Raw genomic sequence first — 15,908 nt, forward strand, 5'->3', positions numbered from 1 at the left:
ACCAGACGCCACCAGGATTTGGAAGAGGGAGACAGATAAGAGAGTTCGGTCTTGAGAACGGAGAGATATTGTTTCCTGGCTCTCCTGAGGGTGGACACACACTTGTTTCGGGCTTTGTGAAAGGAAATGAGATTTCCTTCCGTTGGATTTGCTTTCTAGGAGACGAAGGCAAGTTGTTTCTGGGCAACAGCCTCACCACAAGATTCCGTGTACCATGGACGGGAGGAAGGGTATGACAACTGAAGACGAGATGGGATAAATCTGTGCATGAGAGAGAGCAATTTACTTTGGAAGAATTCCCAGGATGAGTTGATGTCAGAGGTGGTAGAGATGGGAGACCAGTCCAGATGATTGATGGCTGCTTGAAGACCGTTACAGTTTGATATTTACAAGTATCAAAGGAAGGAAGGCGGCAAAAAGGGTTGGCGTCAGGAAGGGCATCCTGCCGTAAAACATTGCTTCAAAAAGGGGACCGAAAAACAACAACAACCACGGTTCCCGAAAAAGGCCAACCCCCGCTTTGCGGGGAAAAATGGCCTCTAAAGGTGGTTATAAAGGAACCAAGGAAGAAGGAAGAATAAGAAAATAAAGACAGAAAGAGGGACGGACCAAAAGGACACAGTGCAACGCTAGCTTACCTTATGGCAGTCTTACTTATTCCCAGGGACAAGACACACAGAACAAACTCACGTACACAGAAGGATTGACTGGCAGGAATGGTTTGGGATGGCAGAGGAGGGTCCCGGCAGATGGTAGGCGTCGAGGTCCAGCTTCAAGCGCGCGCTCCGATCCACGCTTTGGGGTCGAGGCGAAAACCCGGCAAACACAGCCCCGCTTCGGGCTGGCAGCGAGGAGCCGGCAGCTCCACGTATTCGGTTTCACACCGGCAGCTGTCTCACGCGTCCTCCGCCTCCTGCGCTCGACCTCACTGCTCCTCCTCCACTGAACTGAACAACTCCACTCAACTCTCTCCTGGTGGACTGCCGACTCTCTGACGCATCTGAACTCATCTGCCGCCTCTCTCCCAAAAATGCTTGCGCGGGCGCTTTTATAACGCCTCGGGCGCCTCGGGCGGTCCGTCCCTTTGACCTTTATACACAACAAATGGAGGAAGGAGGGTGATATTTTACAACAACAATAAAAACACAATTCTCAAATCCATAACAATATTAACAGTGAAATTAAGAATTGTGGAGACCAAGTACTTTTGTCAATTTCAACTTATTTTTAGAGAAAATTGTGTTATTTGAAAAAAGTGCAAGGGTGCCAATATTTTTGGCCACGACTGCATGTATGTATACTGTATATATATATATATTGTACAGTGTGTCTGTGTTGTCACTAAACTACTCCCTCAAACTTTTCTGAACTCGTACCAAACTTCTGGTATCACCCCTACCTCTCCCGTGTGTATGTCCTAAGACCTAAGGTGTTTTTTCTGTGTAAAATTTTTCTTTTATTTATTTTTGAAAAAAAAAAGCATGTAAGACATCAGCAATCATAAAGCTTGCAGTGTTTACGTGAGAAATCTCTGAGGATGTCCTGGAGACTCAATAGCTCAGTGGGCTGTCACCACATAAGTGATGAGGTCTGTAGGTTTGAGTCCTGGGTTGAGTGAGAATTCTTTCACACCAGCCCCATGCAGGAATTTACTTCCTGTTTAATAAATACTAGCTGAAAGCACCCGTCATTGCCCGGGTTCTTTTTGAATGAATTTACTACTATAATTCAGCTTTTACTCGCAGCCGTAGAAGATTGACCAATATAATTCAGCTCAGCTTTTAATTGCGAAATGGGCCCAGCCCGGCCGATGTGGCCTCGACCGGCCTCGTCACTGAGCCTATAACCTTCCCGGGGCCCATCCCGACATTTTTAGTTCTTTTTGAATGAATTTACTACTATAATTCAGCATTTACTCACGGCCATAGACGATTGACTACTATAATTCAGCTCAGCTTTTAATTGTGAAATGGGCCCAGCCCCGCCGAGGTGGGCATTGACCGGCCTCGCCACCTAGCCTATAACCTTCCAGGTGCCCCTCCCGACATTTTTGGTTCTTCTTCAATGCATTTACTACTATAATTCAGCTTTTACTCGTGGCCGTAGAAGATTGACTACTATAATTCAGCTCATCTTTTAATTGCGAAATGGGCCCAGCCCGGTCGAAGCGGCCTCGACCAGCCTCGCCACCTAGCCTATAACCTTCCCGGGGCACGTTCCGACACTTTTAGTTATTTTTGAATGAATTTACTACTATAATTCAGCTTTTACATCGCGGCTGTAGAAGATTGACTACTATAAGTCAGCTCAGCTTTTAATTGCGAAATGGGCCCAGCCCGGCCGAGGTGGGCCTCGAACGGTCTCACCACCTAGCCTATAACCTTCCCGGGGCCCGTCCCGACATTTTTTGTATTCGAAGTTTCCTCCTATCTTTCACCGTTCAGGAGATTAGCGCGCGCAGACAAACAAACAAACAAACAAACAAAAACTTTCTTTTATATATATATATAGAAGATATATACTGTATATACGTATATATATATATATATATATATACATATATATATATAAGTTCAAAACACACCTGGTCACAAGTGTGCCGCACTGACCGGGTCCTCAGTCGAGGTCCTCAGCATCATCCCGTTTCGGCCCTTCAACCTCGATACGGTCAGCTAAGGTGGGCCAGCAGGGCACGTACACATCCAAATGCAGCAACTGCATCTGGATGCGTACATACCCCCACCCCCAGCCAGTGCGAACAACAACAACAACAACAACAACAAAAACAACAACACCTCCACATCCAGAATCCACAGCACCAAACAAACATGGTGGAACACTCAAACACCCACCTTTATACTCTTCACCACTCACCAACAAAACACACCAGATCATTCACACACACATACACACCCATACACACACATACATACAGAACACCAACCAAACAACCACCTACACTTACATCATACACCACTCAACACACAAAAACACACACCCATGCAAAAATTAATTCATGCAAAAACACACACCCTCACCCACTCACTCATATACACAAAATAAGAAGTAATAATGATAACAAAAAAAAACAAACAAAAAAAAAACCACCCACAACCAACCTCCACCGTTCGACGTGTCTCCATAAACTTCCTCCATATCCAAAATGAGCCTTTCAAGGCAACCTGGGCCACCTTGTCACACATCCTCCTTCTTTCTGTCCCACACACTCCCAGCCTAGCAAGAAATGCAGAAAAGGAATTGCCAATATACCCTCTACACCCCACCTCAAATGGCTGACACGAAACACGCCAACCCTTCTCCTGGCACTCTGCCTCCAGCTCACTGTACTTTCCTCTCTTCCTCTCGTGCACCTCCTCCATGTTCTCTTCCCAAGGTACCGACAACTCCCCTAAGATTACCTGTCTTGTTGCACTTGACCAAATGACAATGTCAGGCCGCAAGCTTGTCACACAGATCTCCTCTGGGAATACCAATTGTGGCTTTAGGTCTGCCACCACCTGCCAATCACAAGCATCTGACAGCCCTCTTGCTTTCCACCTCCTCCTCCTCTTCCCACCTCTTTCCACTTGGCCCTCTTTGACAAACCACACCTCTCCCCCATCAGTCTCCTTCTCCACTCTTCTCTCTCTCTCGATCTCAGCACCTCTTGTTGCACCATCTGCACCACCACCGCCAGCACCTGATCATGTCGCCACCTGTATCTTCCTGCTGCCAATGCCTACTGAGCATGCACTCAGTGCATGCTGCACCGTTCCCACACCTACACACAAATAACATCTCTCCTCCTGCAACAACCCCCACAATCTCAAGTTTACTGGTGACGGAAGCACATCATACGTTGCCCGCAACAGGAAATTCAACAATATTGGCTCCATCCTCCAAATCTCTTGCCACTTCAATATCCTCACCCGCACACCTTCCCACTTAGTCCAAGCACCTTGCTGTGCCTGACCGACTGCTTTCACATATCTCCCCTCCTCTTCCTTTCTTCTCAACCCCCTCTCAACCATCTTCCTCCTCTCTTTCACACATGCCTTTCCCCATCGCTCATGCTCCATCCACCCCAAGCCATGCTTCCCATGCTGTACCATCCCCATGACCTCCTCCTGTTGCAACCGCTCCTCCATCTCGTCCACCTCTGCTCTTGCATACCACTTCCGACTTCCCTTCTTCTCTGGGAGAGCATTCTTTACCACTGCATCACTTGAATCCCACAACATCATGAACTCCCGCACCCTCACCACCTTAAACTCCTCGGTTAATGATGTCAAGGGAAACTGGAGTTTTCCACCCTGACCATAAAAGTTCAAATTGACCCTGACCATACAATTTGCATTGTCAGCTGTGAGACCTTATATAGACAGGTGTGTGCCTTTCCAAATCATGTCCAATCAATTGAATTTACCAGAGGTGGACTCCAATCAAGGTGTTGAAACTTCTCAAAGAAGATCAAAAGAAATGGGAGGCACCTGAGCTAAATTTCAAGTGTCATAGCAAAGGGTATGAATACTTGTGTAAATGTGATATTTCAGTTTTTTCTTTTTAATAAATTTGCAAAACTTTCTAAAATCCTGTTTTCTCTCTGTCATTATGTGGTATTGAGTGTAGATTGTTGAGGGAAAAAATGAATTTAAACGATTTTAGCATAAGGCTGCACCATAACAAAATATGAAAAAAGTGAAGGGGTCTGAATACTTTCTGAATGCACTGTAGATATGTATATATCGACACGATAATACTCTTCTCCAGTCGGTCTGTCTGGTGCCCGTTCAGGGAGGGGCTTCACCCATTCAGGGAGGAACTTCAAAAACAAATCTTCGCAAACAAAGGGAGGTGCAAAGCGCCCCTCACTTCATATAAGGGATCGTTTCTCTGTTTAGGTTTAACATTGAACTGAAATTACGTTTCTTGGCTTCTACAGGACAAAATTGGCTGCATATTTCAGAAGTCAATGCTTTGTACGTTGAGGTAATATGTTCCAAATTTCAGCATCGTCCATTTATGCATTCTTGAATTTTATCTAGAAAAGCCTCAAAATCACATTGATGTCTTTTTTCTTTTTTTTGTATACAAGATCGAGGCTCGTGTAAGAGGAGTCGGTGGAAGACTGAAAGACCACCAACCTGCGTGCGGTGAGTGAGTGAAAGGCCCTCGGAGTTAGCTTCATCGCAGGAGATTCCAATGATCCTGAAAGCTTTGGTTTCAACAGCGTGAAGCTGAGCTAGGTGTGAGGCACGACCACCAGCCCAGAGGGGAGAACAGTATTCCCTTGAGCTGCGGATCAAATACTTGTAAGTGGTGAAGAGCTCAAGTGTGCCAAGGAAGGACTTTGCAAGAAGAAGGATGCCCAGTCGGCAACTGGCTTTGGAGGCCAGCTTGGAAATGTGGTTTTCCCAGGAATGATCATGGCAGATAGTGAGACCCAAAAGCTTGATTGACAGAACTTATTAGAGAGGATTGTTGAGAAAGTATATGGGAGGGTTGTCCAGTCGGACTTTTCGGAGAGACATAGTGATAGTGTGAGATTTGTCAGGATTGAAAGAAATGTTCCACTTGTTTGAGCAGTCTATGATTTTGTCCAGGTCTGCAGAGAGTGAGGAGGCTGCAGACTGCCGATCTGAGGGATGAGGTATGGAGCGGCAGAGAGTGGAGTCATCAGCAAAGAGATCAGGCCGATTTTCCAGAGAGTCGGAGAGATCATTGATGAAGATCAGAAAAAGCACAGGGCCCAGAACACTGCCTTGGGGAACTCCAGCCTGAACAGGAAGGGGAGATGAGAGAAATCCATTCAGGGCCACACGTTGACTACGACCAGAGAGGAAGTCCGCAAGCCATGCATGGAGATTTCCATGGATACCATAGGAGGAGAGTTTGGTGAGCATAGCGGGGTGCCAGACCGTATCGAAGGCATGTGATATGTCAAGGGAGACAGCTCTGATTTCTTATTTGGCATTGAGGACCTCCATCCATTGTAGAATGTCCAGAGTAGAGTGGCCTGGTCTGAATCCAAATTGATTATCCGAGATCAAGCCATTGGAGAAGAGGAAGGATTTGATGTCAGATTAGATGATCGATTCCATGACCTTGCTGATTAATGGGACCAGGCTGATTGGTCTGTAGTTGCAAGGATCTGTTTTAGCATATTTTTTGTGTAAAGAGGTAATGTTGGCTGATTTCCAAACTGATGGCAGATGGCCTTGAGCAAAAGAGAGGATGAAGAGAACAGAGAGAGTGCGGGATAGAGTGGTGGAGCAGGATTGTAGGACCCGTGGGCTGATGCCGTCTGGTCCAGTTGCAGAATAAGGAGTCTATTCTGTCCTTCTGTACTACCCTTGTGTTTTGAGGAGGACCAAGTAATGCTCTAGAAATGTTTATATGAAGGGGTGCCCTACATCTGGCAAATAAAATACATTTACTTCTTCATGTTTTTGTATGAATCAAATTGGCGCCCCTTTATATGAACTTTTCTAGAGCATTACTTGGTTCCTCCAAGAGCACAAGGGTAGTCCAGCATGTACAAGATATTTTTTGAATGCCCCTTATTTTGTATTGTTTGGCATTTTCTACAAGCTATGGAATGTCCCTTCTTTTCTTTACTTTGCCACATGGCACATACCCTTATATAAAGCGATCTTTTCTATGCCCCTGACATTGTACCTGTAAGGTATCTTGACAAACTACGATCGATTGTAGCACACGTTTATTCACTCTGCCGATACAGGCCCGATTAACTGCAGCGCCATCTGAGCTGGGGCGTAGGGATACAATGCGGTCACGGTGTAGGGATACAACGGTAAATATTTGCAGCTTCATACATGACATCCTCCCCTTTAAGTCCAAAATTACCAAGAGCAATACGTGCTGGATTTCCAGAATTGACATTTCAAAAGCAACATTTCCAAAACATGTGAAAATATGTGTGCAAACGATTCCTGAGAATAATGAAAATAAGTGAAAATAGAACATGTGTCAACGTGAAAATAGAACATGTGTCAACGTGAAAATAGAACGTGTGTCACGTGAAAATAGAACATGTGTCAATGAGAAAATAGAACATGTGTCAACGTGAAAAAAAACATCTTCAAAGATTCAACCGGTCGGGTGCTTTTCTCTCACGCATTGAGCGTCGCGGTGTACCAGTGGATACAGAGTCTGAGGCGATCCCTTTGGGTGGCGGTGTACCAGTGGATACAGAGTCCGAGGTGATCCCTTTGGGTCGCAGTGTACCAGTGGATACAGAGTCCGAGGTGATCCCTTTGGGTCGCAGTGGACCAGGGGATACAGAGTCCGAGGTGATTCCTTTGGTCTCCACGAAGGGTGTAGCGTTCACAGTGGTTTTCGGGGCATCCAAGCCGGCTGGAGCGGCCACGATGATCTCCGGCAGTGGCGGGTCGAACTGTTGTCCTGACTGTGACGATGCTGCAGGCTCTATCGACTCACAGTGACGGTAGGTTATGTGGTCCTGATGTCGAAGAATTTCGCGGCCGTCCTGCAGGCGAATCACGCAGGACAGTGGACCTGGCTTCTCGATGATGTCCCCCGGTAGCCACGTCGCACCTGCACCAAAATTTCGGGCAAACACTGGATCTCCAATGTTGATACAGCGACTGTTGGACGACGTATCGTGCACCAACTTTTGATTAAGCTGGCTCTGATAAACATTTGATGATATGTCTGGTTTGAGATTGTCAAGTGTCGATCTCAAGTGTCGTTTCATCAATAACTAAGGCGGAGCTGCACGGGTTGTTGATTGTGGCGTGATGCGGTATTTGAACAGGAGACGAGCAAGCTTTATTTCCAGGGTTCCCTCCTGAAGTTTCTGCAATCCGGGTTTTGATAATTCCCACGGATCGTTCGGCCAAGCTATTTGAAGCCTGGTGATGTGGGCTGACAAACTTATGTTTGATGCCGTTCCGACGTGTGAACTCGGCAAACTCGGAACTGGAAAAACACGAACCGTTATCACTCACGATCATCCTGGGCAGACCATGAGTGGCGAAACAACGTCTGAGTCTTTCGATGACAATGACTGACGTAGTACCACGCGTCACATAGGCATCAATCCATTTTGTGTGCGCGTCCGTGATGATTAGAATCATGCTGCCGTTAATAGGCCCAGCATAATCGAGATGTAGGCGATGCCACGGTTCGCTGGGCCATTCCCAGGGATGCAGTTGCGCTTTCGCAGATGTATTCCGGGTGCTCTGGCAGGGGTAACAATGTCGAACATGATGTTCGATATCAGCATCAAGATTCGGCCACCACACATAGTTTCTAGCGAGTGACTTCATCTTCACAATCCCGGGGTGACAGTCATGGATTTCATCCATGACCCTGGAACGCAGATTTTCCGGGATCACGACACGACATCCCCAGATTAGGCAACCATTTTCCACGCTGAGTTCGTTTTTACGTGCTTTAAAAGCCGCAAAAGCTGGGTCACCCTCAGGTAGCAAATGCCATCCAAGCTGTGCAGCCTGGACAGTTCTGGACAAAATGGGGTCTCGTCGAGTATGGGTGCGGATCTGGCCGGAATCGACAGCACAATCGTCCAGATGATCCATCATTGCAATAATGGATCCTTGTGTCGGCGAATCATCAACGGATTCTGGAAGGGGTAATGGACTCATGGCATCTGCATTTGTGATAGACGAACCGGGCTTATAACATATGGTGTAGTCATAAGCAGCGAGAAACAGGGACCAGCGGATGATCCTGGGCGGTAGAGTGTCAGATGTCGCCTTAGTTGGACCAAACAGACTGATTCGTGGCTTGTGATCAGTGCGAATCGTGAAATGATGTCCAAGAAGATACTGGCGAAATTTGCTGACGCCGAAAACGATTCCCAATCCTTCCTTGTCAAGTTGGGAATAGTTCTTCTCTGCCGGGGACAACGTTCTGGATGCAAATGCAACAGGTCTTTCCGTACCATCACGCATCATGTGTGATAATACACTCCCCACTCCATACCGACAGGCATCGCATGTCAGCACAAGATCCTTCTCTGGATCAAAAGAACGAGAACATTGGACGATTTGAGCAGATCCTTAGAGGTCTGGAATGCTGATTGTTCAGTGGACCCCCAGCTCCAGGAGACTCCTTTCCTCAAAAGCCGATAAAGGGGACCCAAAACGTCGGTCACATTCGGGATGTAACGACCATAGAACTGAAGCAAACCGTGGTATGACTTCAGTTCGGTCATGTCTCGTGGAGCAGGAGCATCCTTGATAGCTCGGACTTTCTCATCTGTCAGGTGTAGACCCTCGGCATCAATAGTATGACCCAGGTACGTGACTGATGGCACCATAAACTTGGACTTGTCTCGACGCAAAAGTAGGCCAGAGTCCGAAATCTTCTTCAGAACTCTATTCAGGTTTTGTAGATGTCCCGCTTATGGTGAGAATCAATGTGAAACAGGTCACACGATTCTGAGTTGTCGGAAACAGAGCTCATCTGGTCAAACTCAGGTTCCTCCGAACCGATAAACTGATGAATCTTCTTGTCAGCAGCTTTCCCTTTTCCCGATTTGCGAGTGATGCAAGCTGGAGAAATATGGCCAGTTTTCTAACAGAAACGGCAGGTGGCAGCTTTGAACCGACACGTCTCCAGAGGGTGCTTTCCGTTGCACCGAAACATTGGTTGTGTGTTTGAGACTGCACTGACTTCTGATGAAGAGCCTTGTTCCAACGTTTTGGCTGATCATGATCCAACCGATTCACAGCAGGGCTGGTACCAGACGAGCGAGTGGTCCCGAAGCTTGTAGCGTTGCGTTCAGCACTTTCCATGGAAATGGCGGTGTCTCTGGCATTTTGGAACATCAGTCTTCTCTCAGCAAGCAGGCGTCTACGAGTGCGGTCATCGGAAATGCCAACCACCAGCAAATCACGGAGCATGTCGTCAATCATGTCCCCAAACTCACACAGATGTGACATTTTTTTGAGGTGTGCAATGAAGTCTGCGATCGACTGACCTTGCTGCTGTCTGCACATGTAAAACTTAAACCGACTCAGGATGACTGAAGGAGATGGATTACAATGTTCCTTCAAAGCGGCCTTGAGCTCTGCATAAGTGAGCTCCTGGATTGTCCAAGGACGAATCAGGTTTTTAACGAGTGTGAACGTCTCACCCCCACAAACGGACAGGAAGACGGCCTTCATCCGGGCTTCGGTCGTGATGCCGTTTGCCTCGAAGTAAAAAGACAACCACTCAGAATACGTGTCAAAACCCCCTCATGAGGGTCGAATTCATCGATATGGCCGAAAGAAGTCATGGTCTAGATGTTTATCCTCGTCACCATGTCAGGTATCTTGACAAACTACGATTGATTGTAGCACACGTTTATTGACTCTGGCGATACAGGCCCGATTAACTGCAGCGCCATCTGAGCTGGGGCGTAGGGATACAATGCGGTCACGGTGTAGGGATACAACGGTGAATATTTGCAGCTTCATACATGACATCCTGAAAAGGATGTTTGCGTTTGCGGGGGTGAGACGTTCACAGAGGTTTTCGAGGCATCCGAGCCGGCTGGAGCAGCCACGACGATCTCCGGCAGTGGCGGTTCAAACTGTTGTTTTGACTCTGCCGATACAGGCCCGATTAACTGCAGCACCATCCGAGCTGGGGCGTAGGGATACAATGCGGTCATGGTGTAGGGATACAACGGTGAATATTTGCAGCTTCATAGATGACACCGACAATGCTAATTGTATGAAGCTGACAATGAAAACATGAAAGCACTCGACAATGCTAATCAATTGTGCTTTGCACGCGTGGGTTCGAATCCCATCCTCGTCGCCATGTAAGGTACCTTGACAAACTACGATTGATTGTAGCACACGTTTATTGACTCTGCCGATACAGGCCCGATTAACTGCAGCGCCATCTGAGCTGGGGCGTAGGGATACAATGCGGTCACTGTGTAGGGATACAACGGTGAATATTTGCAGCTTCATACATGACAGTACCCAAGAATCTTATTTGGTTTGAAGGCCTCAGAAGCCTCTTTTGTTTAATCTCGAACTTTCTGACTCTCTCACAGCTTTATGTCAACTGTAATTCACCATCTGGTTTCATTTTTTTGTAGTCACTAAGATGGTTTAAGACTCGGTTGCAGTAAAAAGTGAGAAAATCGGACTAATATTGCTGTTTTAAAAATGCATTTTAATGGCAGTTTTGAACATATTTGGTCGAACGTAGTGGGGATGGGGAGGGAGGGTGAGGAGGAGAGGAGGGAGAGGAGAATGGGGGGAAAGGAGAGAGGAATATGAGGGAGGAGAGTGTGGGTGGAGAGTGAGGGAGGAGAGAATGGTGAAGAGGAAGAGGAGAGTGAGGGGAGAGGAGAGTGAGGAGAGAGGTGGGGAGACAAGTGAGGAGTTGGAGAGGGATGGAGAGGAGAGGGGGGAGGGTTGGGTCCCCACTATGCAATTAGTTATTTATTATTACTTTGTAAAATTACAGCAACTGAAAACTGAAGTTAGGGATCGAACCGTAGTCTGATTATATTTTTTCATATTCCAGGGGTATATACAGACTTGGCATTTAATATGGAATATTTTTTTTGTGGGGGTGAACTTGCTTTTCAAGATGTCTTACAACCAAAAGTTCATTGGAATTATGTTGAAATTATTCTAGATTCTGTTAATGTGACCTTTAAAAGAAACAAAAACCACATTTGACATTTCGAAACAAATAAATTGATCCTTGAAAGTGGTGTAAACTGATATCGAACTCAATTCATGGACAGTACTGTGTTAAACTTCTATACGTTTTTGGGAAGTATCTCTTTATTTTGCACATGAGCCAAAAAATTTAATTTTAACAAAGTTTAATTACGACTGGGATTACAGACAGTAAAATTACAGTTCAGAACTTCGTGAAACCCCCACGAGCATTCAGGAGAGCACGTACACGTTGAGGCATGCTGTTCACGAGATTTGCCAAGGTTTGGACAGGAATCGCTTGCCATGCAGTGACAATAGCCTGCTGCAATTCACGCACAGAGGTCGGCTGCTGGTCCAAGTGGTCGATTTGACGTGTTAATTCTGCCCACAAGTTCTCTATCGGATTCATATCCGGGGACATGGCAGACAACTCCATATGCTCTACAACACGGTCAGCAAGAAAGTGTTGGATCATGCGAGCACGATGAGGCCGTGCATTGTCATCTTGTAAAGACAAAGTTTCCTCGAAAGGCTGCACGAGCAAATGGAAGCAATGTTTCTTCCAGAATGGCCCTGTACTTTAACTGGTTCAGGTTTCCATTCATAACAACCAGGTAAGTTTTGCCCCCTGCATGAAACGCAGCCCAAATGGTCACCCCACCACCTCCAGCTTGGACTCTTGGCACTATACAATCTTTGTTGTGGGCTTCATGCACTTGTCTGCGCACTCGGACGCGGCCATCTTGACGATAGACCAGAAATCTAGACTCGTCACTGAAGATCACGTGATTCCAGTGTCCTGGCTGCCATTGACGGTGCTCTCTGGCCCACTGCAATCGGCGCTGGCGGTTTTGTCTGGTCAGGCGTGGCTTTCTCAGGGGATGCCTGGCACGATAGCCTGCTTGAACCAGCCGTTGGTTGACTAGCCTTCTGGATACAGGCACATTTGTCAGTTGCTGCCACTCAGCCCTAAGCCGATTAGCTGACTTGGTACGGCCATTGCAATCTAACCGGTGCAGCTGGCGATCATCCCTCCTTGTTGTTCTGCGGTGACGTCCTGGCCTCGGTATTGGAGTAGGGACACCCCTCTGAGCATTTCGTTTCAGGATCTTTGACACCTGACCTTGAGTGATGCCATACTGCCGAGCAATAGCACGCTGTTTCATGCCGTAATTTCGTAAAGCCACCACTCCATGACAAACAGCATTGTCGAGTTGACGGACCATCTCCAGAGGAAGCGGCAATAACTTTTGGAGACGTGCAGCAGTTGTTTTCCACTAATACAGAACGCAACAACCCTTGTATACCCGAATGTGAAGCCAATCATCAAATGCACATGTCCGTACATTTTGCCACACCACCTGTGATATAATCCTGTTGTTGACTTCTTGCTGTGACACACAATCAGTGACATGGTTCTTTTAACAAATAAATCACCAAAGTGTAAAAGAAACTCACCAGATTGATATACTGAGTTAGGAAAGTAAACCCAAGTCAAGAAAAAAAATATATTCCATATTAAATCCCAAATTCTGTATAAGGTTTATTTAAGGTGAGTTAACTCTTTTCCAATTATCTAATTAAACAATACTTCGAAAAACTTTGTACGTCATAAAATGCATATGTGGACTGACTATTGAGTGCAATATTTATTAAATAATAACGTTTGGTTTTAAGCAATTATTTATTGCAAAGTGAAGTGTTTTCGATGCCTCAAGTTGAAAAATGAACAACAGAAGTAAATCAGTCCAGGCAGGTTCTTCGTCCTCTCTTCCCCCTCAGGTCAAGTTAGATGTGTCAACTTCCCCCTTCTCCCACTTCTCTCCCATTTCTCGTACATCCTCCCCCCCCCCCCCCCCCCGCACCCCCCCCCTTCAACCTGTCTGGGATACAGAATATAGAACCAACGACAAGTTTGTGAATTCACTTAAATGTGATGAATTTAATGTGCGTGAAGGAACATAACACTTCCTATTTGCATTCAACGCCATCTTACTATAATTCACCAAATGTCTGTCCGTCTGTTTGATGGTACCGCAAAAATGGCTCAACCGATCGAAACGATATTTTGTGTGGGTAATCCTGGGATCTCCAGGAGTAAAATAGGCTATTTAGTTTTCCCAATTTCAGCTTTGGTCTCCAGTATTCTCAGGTTTGGACTCCCGCATAACATTCATGTTCGCATAACGTCCATTGTGATGATGTTCTCATTGTGACGATGTATGTGTTCATGGTAGTGTTTGACATGACGGTGTGAACGTAATTTCGTAATGTTTTTCGTTTCGTAATCCTTTAATGAACGTTTAATGCCCTTTGATGTCCGGGGCCGCACGCGCGCTACACTGGACGGGCCAGCGTGTGCCTTGCCCTTCGCCGTCAGGCTCGGGTAAACCGCTGAGCCCCATCCGTGATGGGGCCTGGGGCTTGAGGCAGTGTCCTTTATGAAAAGTATAATAAACGCTGTCTCCATCGATCTTGCCAAGGCCGTAACAGCCGTAACGTTTAATCTCTACATGAGAGAATTCCACATAGCTATTTGGGCGGTGAATACGCCAACAGATCGCTGTCTCCATCGATCTTGCCATGGCCGTAACAGCTGCAACGTTTAATCTCTACATGAGAGAATTCCACATAGCTATTTGGCTGGTGAATACGCCAACAGATCGCTGTCTCCATCGATCTTGCCAAGGCCGTAACAGCTATCGGCTCAAAATCCTTTTAACTGTTGATTTGGTACAGTTACATGTATCGGGAATTTGGTACACGTATCGGGAGTACATATGACATAGCGATTGTGAACACGATTATCGATCACGAATTCACGATCACGATAATAGTGTATCGATCACGATTTGAAACACGATGGAATAACATTTACAGATATGAACAGTGATGGGGCTTTTATTGAAATTCTAAAGATACTGTTCAGATTTCGATGATTTGCGTGTGAAATGATTCAACGGATGTTTATAGAATCGTTTAAAATAAAAAAAACCTTCAATTTCTGATATTTTGCCATCGCCATATGCAGATTCCCCACGGTCCCACGATCGATGTTTCTGTACGTAAACGTACCCGTTTGTTTGTGAACGGGTACGTTTTTCATGGAAGTCCTTCACGAGATTGCTGTCCATGTTTGACGTGCGACTGAAGGTGCTACAGGAATGTGGAATTTATTGGTTTCATGCTTTAGCATTCACAGTATCTGCATGGCCTGTTTGCTTCTGGCCTCCCACCCATGCGTAGCACCGGGTATCTCCTGTTCCGCACAAACGGCTGCACCGATCGCTGCACAGCTGCACCGATCGGACTCGGTGACCTCGGACAAAGACTTTTTATAAGGATACGGGTTGAATCCCGGCTTGAGAGAATTCCAACCCCCTCGCCGCCATCACGGCCGTCTCTCCAACTCACAATCCCACGAGAATGCGGAAAGGATGACCCAAAACAAATATAAACATCATTAAACATCATTCGTATATAAACATCATTAAAAGTAAATAATGACCTCGGGCAAAGTTCAAACGACATTTATTCTCTACATGAGAGAATTCCACAAAGCTATTTGCGCGGTTAATACGCTAACAGATCGCGAGCACGATTTGAAACCCGATGGAATAATATTTACCGATATGAACAGTGATGTGGCTTTTATTGAAATTCCAAAGATACTGTTTAGATTTCGATGATTTGCGTGTGATATGATTTAACGGATGTTTATATGAATCGTTTAAAATAAAAAAGCCTTCAATTTCTGATATTTTACCTTTTCATTTGGGCCTCCAAATTGAAGCCCCGCCCCGAGGGCGGGTACCGTTGCTAGTTTCACTTAATTTCGTGTTTTCAAGAACGTAACCACGATGTTAACCGAGGACCAATTGTACTACGTGCCACCAAAAGCTTCCAGAGAAATATTTTTTATTTTAAATCAAATGTTCGAAAGTCATTTAAATCATTATTATACCAATAAAACATTTTCACCAGTTATTCTGATTAATGGACCCATGTTGTAATTGTTTTCTGCAACCAGAAAAATTCGGGGATGTTGAGTTGAGAGGGGATTTATTTACTTATTGTTTACATATTTACCTCCGCCAGTGAAAGTGGATGGAGGTAATGTTTTCACCTCTGTCTGTTTGTTTGTTTGTGTGTGTGTTTGTTTGTTTGTTTGTTTGTCAGTGAACAGGATATCTCGAAAAGATTTTGGTGAGTATCCAGATACAG

The 15,908-nt window shown here is 45.8% G+C and overlaps 1 protein-coding gene across 1 annotated transcript in view; it reads right to left on the bottom strand.

Moving 5' to 3' along the window:
• The window catches only part of LOC144891249 (extracellular calcium-sensing receptor-like), a 57,700-nt gene that overhangs the window by 21,551 nt on the left and 20,241 nt on the right, over positions 1-15,908 (bottom strand). The gene's annotated exons all lie outside the window — the stretch shown is intronic.

Source organism: Myxine glutinosa, chromosome 3 (genome assembly GCF_964187855.1).
Source record: "Myxine glutinosa chromosome 3, kmMyxGlut1.1, whole genome shotgun sequence".
In the NCBI taxonomy this organism is placed as follows: domain Eukaryota; kingdom Metazoa; phylum Chordata; class Myxini; order Myxiniformes; family Myxinidae; genus Myxine; species Myxine glutinosa.